Source organism: Filicampus tigris, chromosome 7, assembly GCF_054856515.1.
Source record: "Filicampus tigris isolate MCC_2025a chromosome 7, RoL_Ftig_1.0, whole genome shotgun sequence".
In the NCBI taxonomy this organism is placed as follows: Eukaryota; Metazoa; Chordata; class Actinopteri; order Syngnathiformes; family Syngnathidae; genus Filicampus; species Filicampus tigris.
The window spans coordinates 7,831,004-7,846,359 of record NC_141223.1 but is presented as its reverse complement, the minus strand read 5'-3'; the positions used below and the strand labels follow the sequence as shown (position 1 = coordinate 7,846,359).

The following is a 15,356-nucleotide window of genomic DNA, read 5'->3' as shown; positions in this document are numbered from 1 at the left end:
TGTAGGAGCCCTTCACGTTTTCCGCACGCACAGGAGACCCACCGGGGATGAACACAGCGGGATTCATAATTGTATGCACACACGCATTTCAAATGGCCTTTACTATATAGGTCATAGCAGAAGTAGCATAAATCAGAGGCACTGAGACAGAAGAGAGCTGTTCAAAAGGAACGGAGATAAAGACAACGTGGGCGGGCTTTAGGCTCACGTGGGTCGACTCAAAATGCACCTGCTGCGGGTGTCTACGCCCTTCATTTCTTCACAAGACGGGAAACAGCGTGGGAGAGCGACTCGCTCTTCATGCTGGGCTTCGGCAGCAGACATTTAGCGCCACGCTAAACTAATGACTTTGGAAAAATGCGTACTTGTGCCAAATTAGTTTGACATTATTGAATAGCTCTTACTTATTGTAGCTACACCGGTCCAGCAAAAAAGTCCAGATTTTCCTTACAAATAACAAAACAATGAAATACCTCAACTTTGTGCACGTGACAATGCATAGATGACACTGAAGTCATTGATTGGATTGCCAAAAATATTCAGCTGTATTCGTGTTCTTCTATTAACATTCCTTATAGAGCCGGTTTAAAAAAAAAGCCATTTAAAAAAAGACAAACTTATTTTCTGTTGTTAGTTATTTGTCAATATGGGCTCCTATTTTGAAAGCAGGAGATTTACCCACAATGCTTTGCCACCAGTGACTGAATGGACAGCGAGATGCAAGCAAGGGTGCTCACCTGCTCAAACATTTGGATGCTTGAATACGGTATGAGCTATTTGTATTTGCAGTAACGTGCGGGTACGTACATAAAATAATTTGTGGCTGGTGTCTTTTATATTACTTTTGGTCTCCCACTGTTTTGCTGTCAAGAAAGCTTTGACTTCTTCAATTAACTGGACTATGTCAGAGGCCGCAGCATATTACTTTTAATGTTCCACTTAATATCGGTGGACGTATTCTTGGGCTGTACAAAAAAATAGAAATTATCGCATATTTGACATCGTTTTATCTCGACTAAAAAAAAAATATATTTTTTTGTTTTTTAAGTTCAGGGGCATGCGCACAAGTGAGCAGCTCTCAGCACGATGGACGACGTGAAAGTGCACCTGCATCAAAACATTTATTGCATGGTTCACTGACGCACCCACAATAGGTGAAAATCTACAATGTTGAGAGACCGTTGGAAAATATTTTTAAAGTTATACCCCTCCCACATGCTTCAAACTAATTTAGCCCAATTAAAGCACGCTTAAAGACAAAAAACATTTTTCCAAATATTCTTTACAGTGCCTTTTCTCACAGTTTGCCAAGTGAGAGGCAAAGTGTCATTCCCACTTGAAATTTATTGTAAAAGTGATACATAAACCAAAATTAACATTGTATATTTAAACACAAAAATACATAGCAATATTACATCACTGATATAACCTACTTATTTAAACAACTTCTCTTCCACGTCTGATTGTGTAAAAGATTGTAATACGTCAAATGAGTGTGAGGCATCGATGTTATATTGAGCACAGCGGGACATCCCGCATGGTGTTTCTTCAGCTGTCAGGGATTGCTGCCTGATGCAAAATATCACTTTTAAGCTTGACTTCCTGATCGAGTATAGCAGGTATCAGTCAGTGTCAGGCATTCAAGGCGACAGTGAACGATTGCGCACACTTTGTGCATGTTTTCTATTCAAGCTTGTATTCTGGCTGCGATGTGAAAATACCGCAAGGATCAAGACTTGTAGCACACTTTATTCACCCAATTTCTTGTCCTGCTGGAATGATGCCGAAAGATGGACACATGGCCGTAGAGCCCTTCAATCACACAGGTGCAGAAAAAGGTCTAAGCTGTGTCCAAAATGATTCCTGTCCTTATACTGTCTTAGCTACGCCCATGCAGGAAAGTGGCATAAATCTAACTATGTGTTGGAATTTTCCTGTGCGCGACTCACATTTATGGGAAATTGAGCCTTCATGAAAATAACATGCATTTTTGGAATGTAGGCCGACGCTGGAGAGCAACTCTGAAAAGCTACGCAAGCATGAGGAAAACATGCAAACTCCACCCAGGAATACCCGAGCAGAGATTCGGACCCCGGACTTCAGAATGGTGAGGCACACGTACCAACCACTATGCAAATGCTCTGTTTTGAAGAGATGCCGGTTATAGGAAAGTGTTACAAATCATGCTCCCGTTGTTTTTTTTTTCTGCATTCTTTTCAGCAAAACATGCAGTGGAACACTTGTTAACTCATTGACTGCCATATATTTTCACACCCTCTTTCACCCTAGCATTTGAAAAAAAATGAAACAAATATAAATAAATTCCTGGGATTGAATGGCTGGACTGTGAAAAGACGTGTAAATTCGTCAATGGCAGCGAATGAGTTAACATGTCAAAATCAGCAAACAAGGGCGGGATACTGGATTTTTGCCTGACAGCAGCTTTATACGTACAGTATATTATAAAGAGTGTAATTATTCTTTATATATTATCAGATATTTCTATTTATTTTTTACAGTCTACAGCCTCAACTAAAGCTGGCAAAATATGTGTGGAGCATCATACAGTTAGTTCACACTACGTTGTGAGTCACTTCCAGTTGACAGGCAGGAAAGCATCCCACATTTTACACACACACACACACACACACACACACACACACGCGCATTCACACGCACACACACGCACACTTCCTGAGTCCTCTAGTGCTTCCTCCGTTGAGCAAAAGCCACCGGGCTGTGCTGCGCCTGATTACCTCCCATCGGTCCAGCCCTTCAAGTTGATCACCAATTACTGGCCCTTGATCAACAAAGAAGGGAAAGGGTCCTTATCATGGTTCCTATGGCAACCAGTCTCTCAATCTATCGGATGATTGTTGTTGGCTGCGTCCATGCATGTCTACAGGCTGATTGGAACAACAAAAAAATATTGTTCTCTTGTCTTGGATTAGGAGACATCTTAAAACTCATTCACTGCCATTGACGAATTTACTTGTCTTTTTCCAGCGCAGTAAATCAATCCCAGGAATGTATTTATATTTTTTCAAACGTTAGGGTAAAAGAGGGTTGGAAAATGTCTGGTAGTGAATGAGTTAATTGAACACGTAAATACAAATAAGAAGCACAGTGTATAGTCTTAGCTCACAATTCTGAGGTTTGGGGTTTGAATCTCACCATTCCTCTGTGGAGTTGACATTTTCTCCCTGTGCTTGTCTGAATTTCTCGGGGTACTGCAGCTTCCTCCCACATCGAGAAACACGCATGTTAGATTAGTTGAAATCTCTGAATTCCCCATCGGTGTGAATATGAGAGTTCGTCTATGTGGCTTCCCATTGTCTGGTGGCCGGCAGAGGTGGACTCGGGTCGCACGATTTGACTTGAGTCAGAATTTAGGACTTGGCTAAAGCTTGTGAAACTCGAACTACATGACTTCTCACGTCTTGCCTGTTTCATGTGAAAATCAAGACAACAACGACGTCTAACTTCATGCTAGGTTAGCTTAACAGTTTAGCTCATCGATAGCCAATCATGAAATTAGCTTCACGGCACTTGTGTATTTAATCGAGAAAAGAATAAAGCAACTGGAAAGTACACCACTAAATAAAGCATCCAAAACCTTATCTTTGTATGACTCCCGAATAAATAACATTTTCGAAACACCTCCGAATAGCCTTGCACCTACCTGCCTCCCCTCTTTTTTTTTTTTTTTTTCTTTTTTTAACTTTATCTTCCAGTCTGCCTATTTCTTGCGTGTAATGGTTACTGCGGAATTGCAGAACATTCTCTGTCTGACACAAGCGTTATCTCCCCCGAAGCAGTCAGTGCAAATGTTCTCTGGGGGAAGGACAAGGGCAGAAGGGTGGAAGAGAGTGCAAGTTATTGAAATGGAGGAGGGAATGTCGTATGAAAGGGGTAACCTTCTGGGAGCCACAAGCAGAAGGGGAGAACTGTTTGATTTTAAAGCAAATCATAAAAAAAAAAAAATATAGCAATAAAAAGGGTAGAAATGGTCACATCAATAAAAAAAAAAAGGTAAGACGGGGTCAAAAGAGAATCAATGCTATAACTGGACAAATTCAGTCAAGGTGGTGTAGTAAAAAAGCATAGCGTCTGTTTAGGTCAGATAAAAGGACCCTGCCTGAGGAGCCAGCATGCACGCGTGATGGAACATTGATGAAAGCTCGGAGATATTCTTGGTGCCTTGCAAGTCAGGAAAAGTTCACCTCGGGTTGGTTGCCGATAAACAAACTGACAAAAACAACTGAAAGTATTTCTCAGCACCGTACAATGCAGTGTTAGACAATACACGAGTTGCTTTTACCCTACCTTAAATTGTATCTTTTAGAACCTAGTATAGCAGGGATCATGAGGTAAAAGCATTTTAGAATAGCTTTTTTTTATTGTGTAAAACAGAAAATATTTGTGGTGTGGAGTAGGGATGGACATAATTAATCATTTGAATAATGGCTCATTAAAGCGGAAATCAACCAAAACATATTTTTTTCAAGAATATGTTCTATGCAGGCCCACTAGTTGAAACAAGGCATTTTGATTAATATTGCGTTTGTGGAATATGAGTTAAGCCACTAAGCCCGGGAGCGCATAGCCGCGTTTCTACCACTAGAGTCGGGAGCGCTGTTGCGTCATTCTACCTTTCAAACCGGGAGAGCGGATACGTCACCGTCCTTTAGGAGAACTTCAGGTTTTCAAGGGTAATTCCAAAGGTGACCTTAGGTTTTGGGGAGCAGTTGAGAAGGTTAAGCAGCAAAATCTAGCCATCTCTGGGTGCGGCCATTTTGTCACTTTTGTCGACTGTAAATGACATCACAGATGCCCCGGGCTCAGATAATGACCAATCATGGCTCAGTTTCAGAAACTGTGATCTCTTGTTTCACCTAGTGGGCCTGCATAGAACATATTCTTGAAAAAAATATGTTTGAGTTGACTTCTCTTTAAGACTGCTCAGCATTGAAACTAAACATTTAGACAGCATGATTTTCCCATTCCTTGACAAATAATAGCGATGAACTGATGATAGATTTGGCGTCGCTAAATGGAAAATGTATTCACTCATGGATGGATTTCTGTATATTTCTTATAATGTGACAAAGACTGTTGAGTCTGTTTGGGGTAGGAGGCCGTTCTTGTTTGAATATGTCAAAGGATGACAAACTGTCTTCCTGGCTGAGATAAGAGAAAACGGCCATGACATATTGATATTATTTCAGTAACACTGATCAAAATTGAGTCAAATGCCCTTCGCTAATGTGAAGACATTTATGTACATGTGACGGTGAGAGAAAAATAAATACAACTGGTACTAAGACACCCTAACAAGGTCAACTTCTCTGAGTGGGAATCAATAAAAGAAAGGAGCAAAGAGTGGAGGAGGGATGGATGGAGGCGGAAGAAGAATGAATGGCCTGAGAGACGAGTGCTAATTGTAGATTAGTCACTCAAAGGGCCGTGGGCTCGTCACTGTGTGTGTGTGTGTGTGCACGCGCGTGGGTGCGCACGCGCCTGTGTAGAAAGGGATCTATAAGGGAGAAACATTAGAATTTGCCCTTAATCACTGTACAGTTTCATTAAACTTGATTGACATGATGTGCAACACACACATAGACAATATATATAGAGCGCAGATGTTGACAGCTGTCAATGTAACGGGAGTGATGTTAACAGGCTGCTGCAACTTAGCACACGTTATGCATGACCGGTTCAAAAATAGGACTGCACTTCGTCAAAACACGGTCAGTTGATAGATTAACATAACTCCTCAAGACGAGAATATGTCCATTTACATTTGATCAGTTAGCACCTCCAGCAGTCATTTTATTGTTTGTGAAAGACACACACATGTACACATTCACACACACACACGGGTTGACTGTAGGCCAGGAACTGCACGCTGGTTAGTTCGACAAGTCATTATTCGCATTATTAAGTACACATTTATTTTCTTATTGTTGCTCAGGTATCATAAAAGCGTGTAAATAAATAATTAGGATAAATTTGAACTAGACCAGCTGGGTGATCATTCTTGTTTGTTGACATCGCTGGCAACAAGTGAATCCGAAGTGCTAACGTTACTGTTAACTGGCTGCTCCACACTTGCAAGGTTAACGTGTCATCGGCACCTGTCTCTGAGTCAACCCCCAAATTTTCTTGACAATAAATAATATATTCTATGCGCCCCCTTTAGTCTAAGCATGGCATTCTGATTCATATTTTATTTGTGGAATATGAGTTAAGCAGCAAAATCCACCCGTGTTTAGCCATCTCGGAGGGCGGCCATTTTGTCACTTCTGTCCACTGAAAATGACATCACAGATGCTCAGGGCTCAGATAACGACCAATCACAGCTCACCTGTTCTCTGAAGCTGAACCATTATTGGTTGTTATCTGAGCCCTGAGCAACTTCGATGTAATTTTCAGTCGACAGAAGTGACAGAATGGCCGCCCCCCTGAGATGGCTAAAAACGGGTGGATTTTGCTATATTCCATAAACGCAATATTAATCAGAATGCGTTTTAACTAGTGAGCGTGCATAGAACATATTCTAGAAAAAAATGTTTGGGTTTACTTACTCTTTAAGCAGCAAAATTCACCGTTTTTTATCCATTTCAGGGGGCGGCCATTTTGTCACTTGCTGTCGACTAAAAATGACATTGCAGTTGCTCAGGGCTCAGGTAAACAACGAATCACTGCTCACCTGTTTCTGAAGCTGAGCTCCTCGGTCTGTTCTTAATACTGCTAACTAGCTAAACAACTAAAATTAACTAGCAAATAGCCCAGTTTTCCTATCTTCATATCCACCTTTTTATTTTTTTCAATTTAGCTCTGCAATATCCCGTTTCTGAAATACAGTACATTGAGCAGCGCATTTATAAACACGTACAGGAGCTCACGGTTCGCTCGTTCTTTCTGTGCTCAAGTACAAACTCTGTGGTTTGTTTCACATAATTTGAAGAATTTACTGTGGACACATCCCAAACATTGGGTTTTGCCGTTGGCATTTCTGTGACTGCTGAAATAGTCTCCTCATCATGAGACCCAGACGAGCTGGCACCGCGTACCTGCTAACACAACGCTGACCCTGTCAAGGCCCATCAGTCTTCTCCCTGCATGGGTCAGGACAAACCTTGCCATCCGCATTCAGAGCATATAAAGTATATAAAGAGCCTCCGTTCACTCAAAGTGCAGTCTATCAGTTGAGGAAATAAACTAGCACATAATCCCTTGTACCTTGGGAACCTTTGGAAATGAAGTCTGACGAGGTTAAATAACCCTAAGACAAACTGATGTGAGGTGTACTGAGCAGCAACGAAACTGTATGCTAGCACGAATTGCTAATGATCTATTTGTGGTGAAACATTTATAAGACACAAAATAGGGAGGATTTTTTTTTTTTTGGTCCCAAATCTTCTTTACCTGGGCCTGGCGGTTCGTGGTGGGGGAAACTTTCCAAATACGTCTGTTCATTTTACTCATTTGCTAGCTTGTGCGTTTAATATTAGCGTTACGCAACGGAGACAATTTGACATGCGTTAAGAGTCAGATGTAACGGAGAAAATCTGGTTACTTTTCAAAATAAAATGTTTTTTTCAGCCACGGATAATAAATAAACCGGAAGTACTGTACTTTAAAAAAAAAAAAAAATTCTTTCATCTATGCGGCCCACCCTGGCCCACTCCAAAGTGGTCTGCGGCCCGGTACCGGTCCACGGCCCGGTGGTTGGGGACCACTGAGTTAACTAACACCCCCAAACGAAAATATTCACATTTGTCTTTTGTCCCGCTGAGAACAAAGCAACATAAGTGTCATTCTGGGAACCGGGGGGGAAATAGGCCCTATATTCAGATGATGTATCCGTAGGCTTTTGTGTGTCTGTGTAGTCCCAAGTTATATAAGATATTTGGAAAAGGGCTGAACTCTACACAATGTAAGGGAACTGTAGTATCAAAAGAAGAATTTACAAGGGCTGAAAATAGCATTGATTGTATCCTTGGTCTCATGCACACACACTCATAGAGTTGTGCTGTGATTTCTCATTTTATTCCCTTTACCAGTCTTTTTTTTCTTTTGTAATATTGCCAGAACTTTTGACATTCCCGCATAATCCTCTTTTCTCTCCTCATTTCCCTCATCTGCAAAATCGCCACCGTCATCCCCTTCTCTTCAACCCCATTACTTGTTTAACTCTCTCTCGCTCTCGCTCCATCACACATACACACACACACACGCACGCACGTGCACGTTGTACAGTGTTCAGTAGCAGCTGGGAGATGTACCAGACTGCAGTTAAGCTATGATAACCATCTGTATTTGAGTCTGCCTTGTGTGTGGATGTTACTTTGCACTTAAAGAGGAAGTCAAGTCTAAAATGTTTTAATATAGCATCTTGGGGGGGGGGGGGGTAGTGCATTTTGCCATTTGCTGTCGAATGAAACTGACGTGACAGCACCTAAGGGCTCAGCTTGCGAGCGACCCATGACCAAACCCGATGAGCCGTTACGGCAACAATTTATATATGAATGGACTAACAATTGGCTCCTCTCGGCTGAAGCTGTCAGGGGGCAGCCATCTTAGTTGCCACTGTTACTGACAACTTGCGTTGTTTTGTTTCACTGAAAACATTATCAGCGCTTGTTTTACGCTAGGATCCTTGTATGGACTAATGGAGCCTCTCAAAGAGCCAACTTCACTGTTTGCATTGAGCGTTCAGAGTATATTTTCTCAGTATCGTGAATCTTGACTTACAGAGGTTAGGTTTATATTTTTTTTTACGCCGCATAGAAATCAATGTATTCAAGTTATGCGCGCTTAGCGAATGGCAACGCAAAATGGCTGCCAGTGGCGTCATTTCTCACGACTGCAAGTAAGCGGCATTGTTAGTCTGTCGCGCACGACGGTCATTGCCTGAGCCCTTTGGCACTGTGATGTCATTTTTAGTCGACAGCAAGTGACTTTACGAGGCAAAATGGCCGACCCTTGAGATAAAAACAGGTGGATTTTTGTACTTAATTCATTTTCCCCAAATGCAATATTAATCAGAATACCATGTTTGGATTTAGGACGCATAGAACATCATCTTGGAAAGAAAATTTGGGACTTGACTTCCCTTTTAACTCATTCACTGCCATTGACAAATTTATTTGTCTTTTCACAGTCCAACCATTCAAACCCAGGAATGCATTTATATTTGTTTCGATTTTTTTTTTAAACGTTTGGGTAAAAGTGGGTCTGAAAATGTCCGGCAGTGAATGAGTTAATGCAAATCCTCACTTCACTTTTTTTAACCCGGATGATATAATGGATCGCGACATACATCAAATATTGAATAAGGTCTGCAAAATGTACTATTTGATTGAATGCAATCAGATTAAGACAGACAATCTGCATCTGCTCTCTTTAATCAACTACCGTATACCAGAAATCCCGCAAAATCTCCAATAAGTCTTCATAAAATGCTGAACTCGGCAGTGAGCCTCATGATATATCTTTTATGACACTAACATATTGACGTGTGATAGGGATCGTGTCTACTTACCATTCCCAAATGATCCCATCTTTCATTTTTAATGTCCTCTCAAGTATGCCTTGTTTTCTTTCATATGCTTTGGATTTATTAATTGAAGCTTGAAGGTTGACCCTTAATGACTTCAGTTAGAAGCCATGTTATTGTTGGCCAGTGTTTTAAGGCAAACAAATAATGTTGAAATAACTAACAAGGGTCTGGTTCATTGTGCCAGTGACAGCACGCTGAGCCAAACTGGAAAGAGAAGCTTTCATTTCATCAGACGGCTGTCAAACTGAGTGTTCTGGGCATGGAGGTGAAACAGAGACTGGACTGTGAATGGATAGTTGGATCCTGGTTTTGGGAAATTGCCTGACAGGCCTGACTGGCTTAATCATAGCAGAACGATTTTAATCTTTCGTCTATCTGCAAACTTTAGGACAGCAAATTGGAACAGGACCTGTTCAAAACATCCATCAGAGATGCAGCTGGAGCACACTCTGTCCAGGAGGTGGTCAGTGCCTGTCACATTGGCGGCCAAAAACCCAAAGGGCAACACTGTTACTAAGCTCCAACTCACTCGATGGAGACGAACAGATGGGCCAAAGAGAACGTGAAACTGCACACTCACAAGTGCAACATTCGAAATACGGCTCAAATCTCGACTGGTGTGGTTTCTTCCCAGCTGCTCCAGCTTCCCATATGATTGTTTGGTTCACTGGAAACTAAGTAAAAAATGTACTTGTCTGTTAATGCAAATTTTCTATATCCCAAGTGAGCCGGAGCCAATCAGAAATCCGTTCGATTTTGGTTTGTCCATCATTTTGCTAGATAGACTGTGGTCTGTGCAGATACGCTTTGGCAAAGCCAATAACGTTCACCAGAACTGTAAGTGATTTTTGTTTTTTTTCTCCCATGTGTATTTAAAATCTACGTATACGAGAGTTTCTCACGAAACAAAAACCCAAGGTCACACGAGATCGCCAACAGGCAATGTTGTTTTATTCTTAGTGCACTCAAGAAAATGAAATGTTGACTTTAATTTGACTTTAAAGTGGTCTAACGTAAGATATGAGATTTAAAAACAAAATAAAATTGCGTAGGGCCGGCTGACAACAATAATAATAAAAAAATGTTAACACTGGCTCCTGAAAGACCTCCGTGTTCTAATGTAATTGACATCATTGAGGAATTATTGCCTCGAGTGCTTTTCAGTTACGATCCATCTCGGCAAAATATATGCCTCATCATCTTGTCTGTGTTCTTACGTTCTGAGATTCTGAAAATTAAAAAAGAAAAACAATCGGCAAACTACCAGTTATTGTGACTTCAGCGACTCAACTTTGGTGGTGAGTGAGTGTGTTGCCATAGCAATGTAAGTTGACACACCGACTGTCAAACTGCATCACACGCTCATCGGGTGATGCTGAAGTTTGACAGCGAATTGCTTGGACAAGCACTGATAAATTGCCATGACATCTGCAACAGTGGCAAAGGTAATTATTGTTGTTCCATGCTTACATTGTTCCAGAAATCGAATTACAACTGTAATTAATTGCAAGTTAATAAATGGGGACTAGGTTGCCAAACACCGTTTAAAGAGAAACACTGTTCAAAGAGAATGAAACATGATTTGGCTGACATCACAGTTGCTGCAGGCTACTTGTGTGTTTGCGTGTGAGAGAGTGAGAGAGTGAGGGATACAAATGTTTCTGAAATAGGGATGGGTGCCATTTTAATGAGAACTCTTACAAATTCTGCCAACTGGAAAGAATAAATTTGCGATGATTGCGTCTTTAAAGGGTGTCAACCCAAACATACTTTTTTCAAGAATATGTTCTATGCAAGGGCGGCACGGTGGTCGACTGGTTAGCACGTCCGCCTCACAGTTCAGAGGTCGTGGGTTCGATCCCGGCTCCGGCCTCCCTGTGTGGAGTTTGCATGTTCTCCCCGTGCCTGCGTGGGTTTTCTCCGGGCACTCTGGTTTCCTCCCACATTCCAAAAACATGCATGGTAAGTTGATTGGATACTCTAAATTGGCCCTAGGTGTGATTGTGAGTGCGGATGTTTGTCTCTGTGTGCCCTGCGATTGGCTGGCAACCAGTTCAGGGTGTCCCCCGCCTACTGCCCAAAGACAGCTGGGATAGGCTCCAGCACGCCCCGCGACCCTTGTGAGGAGAAGCGGTACAGATAATGGATGGATGGATGGATGTTCTATGCAAGCCCACTAGTTGAAACAAGGCATTCTGTTAAATATTGTGGAATAAGAGTTAATTCATTTGTTTTTAGCCATCGCTGGGGGCGGCCATTTTGCCACTTCTGTCGACTGAAAATGACATCACAACTACTGAGGGCTCGGGGAACAACCAATCACGGCTGACCTGTTTTCTGAAGCTGAGCCGTGATTGGTCGTTACCTGAGCAGTTGTGATGTCATTTTCAGTCGACAGAAATGACAAAATGGCCGCCCCCTACAAACGGGTGGATTTTGCTGCTTAACTCATATTCCACAAACGCAATCTTAATCAGAATGCCGTGTTTCAACTAGAGGGCCTGCTGGGAACATATTCTTGAAAAAATATGTTTGGGTTGATTTCCCTTTAAAGAACTGAGGCAATATGCTGTTAATATAATAATGTTCATTCGGATACTGGTAATGAACAAGGGAGCTCATGACGTTCAGATAGCGATTCATCCATCTGTTTTGTCAATCATATTTAAAAATAACAACTAATTTTTTAAATATGTTGGTTGCAGCTGACTTTAGACAGGGGTCGAGGTACACCCTAGACTGGTTGCCAGCCAACCACAAGGCACATACCACCTTGGTTTTACCGGTTGCCAGCCAACCACAAGGCACATAGTGGTACCTTGACTTCCGGGTTTAATTGGTTCCGGACCGTGACCAAAGTCGTAACTCAACTTCGTTTGTTTGTTTTCCTCTAGGGTTCCTACTCCAGTAAAAGTTACTTTAGGAAAATCAAGTGGACACATTAATTCAAATGACAGGATTAAACATGGACCTCTGAATTTTTACAGCATATTTTGTGTCATAAGTAGAAGGGATTACATTTGTGAAATTAATGTGTATACATAAACATGCCTCATAAGCAGTGTGACTTTCTCACCTCCTGTTCCTGACAGCTCTGTCCAGCGGAGTGGTGACATCATCCGCTCGTTTTCATTCAAACAGCCTAGTGTGTGTGGGTGTGCGCGCATGCGTGTGTGTGTATGGCAAGGCCTTGTTTTTCATGACATATGAGGTCAAATGAGATGAGGTCAATTTAACTAACAAGTGGCTGGCAAATGTGTCACATGATCAGGAAATCTACAATTCTAGGCTTTATCAGTTTTAAAATGTACCCTGACAAATTGTTTGTGTTGTTTGTGTGATTTTGTAACATTGCTGTATTTAGAATTTACAAAACTTCATATAAAGGAGTTAAGGTACATTTTGATTTATCTAGCACATTACCCACCGCTCTTGCTGTCAACAGTGCTGTAAAATAAACAAACCAGACACATTTCAATAAGATTCCAATAAACAGGTCGACCAATGGATAAGACCAATAAAACGCTATGCATTAAAAAACACCGGAATGAAATGACCTAATAAAATGAAACAAGCTCAGTTTGTGTCAGAGGTGTTTCTCAAAAAGGCATCGAACGTGTTGTGGGGTCAACGTGGATCGAATATTAAAAAGATGAATGTTCCAGTGTTTAGTAGGCGGGTGGTTCTCAGAAAGTGCGCTCTAACTGGGCTAACTCGTTCCGCGTGAGCAATTCTAGATAAAAAGGTACATGTTGAATCCAGCGAAAATTGGAAAAACTACCCCACTTGTTGCAAATGAGCACGTGGGTGGTTCTCAGGAAGTGTGGTCCAACTGCACGGTCAAACACTGACTCACTTCGAGAGTCATTAGTTTCTTCCCTTTACAATCAATCACCAGATTTCACCACTTACAATATTGCCGGCATACCGCGGGGATAAAATAAATAACTTGATTGAGATTTGCGCTGTCGTTTGTGTGTGGCTGGATTTTGAGTGGTGAAATATAGCGGTCACAGCCACTTCCTCTTTGTAACATAACAACACACACACATGTAATTAAGTCATTCACATTTTCAGACTCTCTTTTACCCTAATGTTTGAGGGGAAAAAAATAAAAAAATATATATATAAATAAGTTACTGGGATTGAATGTCTGGTCTGTGAAAAGACTAATAAATATGTCCTTGGCAGTGAATGAGTTGAGCTCTTTCCACCCTTAAAATGCATCAGCTTCGATTGTCAGATTGTCAACACAATACCCTTTAATCGAGTCCCATGTCCGTAATTTGATAACACATCGCCAGAAAAAAAAAAATAGGTGTTTACACAAAGTGGCACTCATGATATACTACTACAATTTACTTTATACTTCCACTATAACGACTTTAGTAAGTTGAACCTGGAGTTCAATGGGTTTGCTGCAAAATACGATGTGAACATTTTTTTGAAAAACTTTTTTTTTTTAATCCTACGACAACCTAGCAAGCTAAATGTCAAGCATGGGGTTTTCTGCCTGTACTACAGCTTTCTCCCACAAACATGCTTTTTAGGTTAATTTTAGAGACCGGAAATTGAGTGGTACTGTGAATCATTGTCTGTCTATCCAGTACGTCCCCTGTGATTGGCTGGCAATCGTTTGAATGTCGTATAGGACCAAAGTCCTCTGGGACGGGCTGCAGATCACCCGGAGGTCAAGTGCAAATGAGGTCAAGCACTATAGAAAATTGATTGATGGGTATAGCGAGTTGTTATGCAACAGTGTGACATAAGCCTGCAGTCAATTGACATTGAGCCACGGGCACAGTTGCCCTAATTTTCTTTACTGTCATACCTACAATGTCCGTCTTTTTTTGAGCTATTATTTGTAAAACCATTCGCGGTGTTTTGAAGAGGTCCAGCGCTTGCTTTTTGATGAGAGTAGAGTCACAATTAAGCACACCTGCAGAATGGATACGGTCAATTACGTAAGTCTGTGTTTTTGCGAGAAAAGCAGAGGCACATACATCGAGAATTAGGATTATTTTTGTTTGCATCTGAGCAAAAATGTCCTGATCGGGAATGTAGGAGAGCACGCCACCACTTTCACCCCCGTCGATGAGTTGAGCTGATACACAAAAAATGTGTACTATCATGAACCGGTGGGGACCACTGGTCTGGTGCACTGGCCTGGCCTGAGCCCTGCAAATTAATTGTCATAATACATGTGACATTATTGACAACAACACTACGGGCATAAAAAATAAATAAATAAAAAAAAAACAGGCCTTGTTGAACAAAGTCTCCTTGCAGAAATGATGTCGGTGTCAGGCAGCATATGCATGACTAACTATGGTCAGCTGTTTTGGTCCTGAAACTTAAACTTAAACACTGCAGGTTTTGTTGGATAACGCAGGCAAGTTTTCCACAACACAGCTTCAGGGAAGTTTCCATTTCAAAAGAACTAATTGTCGTCGCCGCATCATTGTACCTTTGCCCGAGGTCTCCAAAACAAACCGTTCAGTTTATAGTTGTGACTCTGTAATTCAGACCGACTAATGGTCCTGACTGGGCTCTTGATTGATTCTTTCTCTGCATATCATCTTACAACTGTACGTGACTGTAAACCGTTCAAACACTTCACTTCAATTACTCTACTTTGTCGAATCGTTATTTACATCAGCATGCTAAAGCCTCAATGGAACTTATTACTTATTTGTATCCATTTTATGCGGGAGTTTAAATAATAAAGGTCTGATTTGCAATGACATCCATTTGGCTCTTTTAAAAAAAATGTTCACCTTCTCCGACA

At 41.3% G+C, this 15,356-nt stretch overlaps 1 long non-coding RNA gene across 2 annotated transcripts; it reads left to right on the top strand.

Moving 5' to 3' along the window:
* The first annotated feature begins 281 nt into the window (after positions 1-281).
* On the top strand, positions 282-10,446 carry LOC147144629 (uncharacterized). Of its 2 annotated transcripts, none has more exons than XR_015087452.1 (3): positions 282-766; positions 2,002-2,107; positions 9,957-10,446. It is a non-coding gene; the product is annotated as an uncharacterized LOC147144629 (long non-coding RNA). The 2 variants fall into 2 exon arrangements; XR_015087451.1 differs by lacking the exon at positions 9,957-10,446 and adding an exon at positions 2,221-2,316.
* Positions 10,447-15,356: the final 4,910 nt, after the last annotated feature.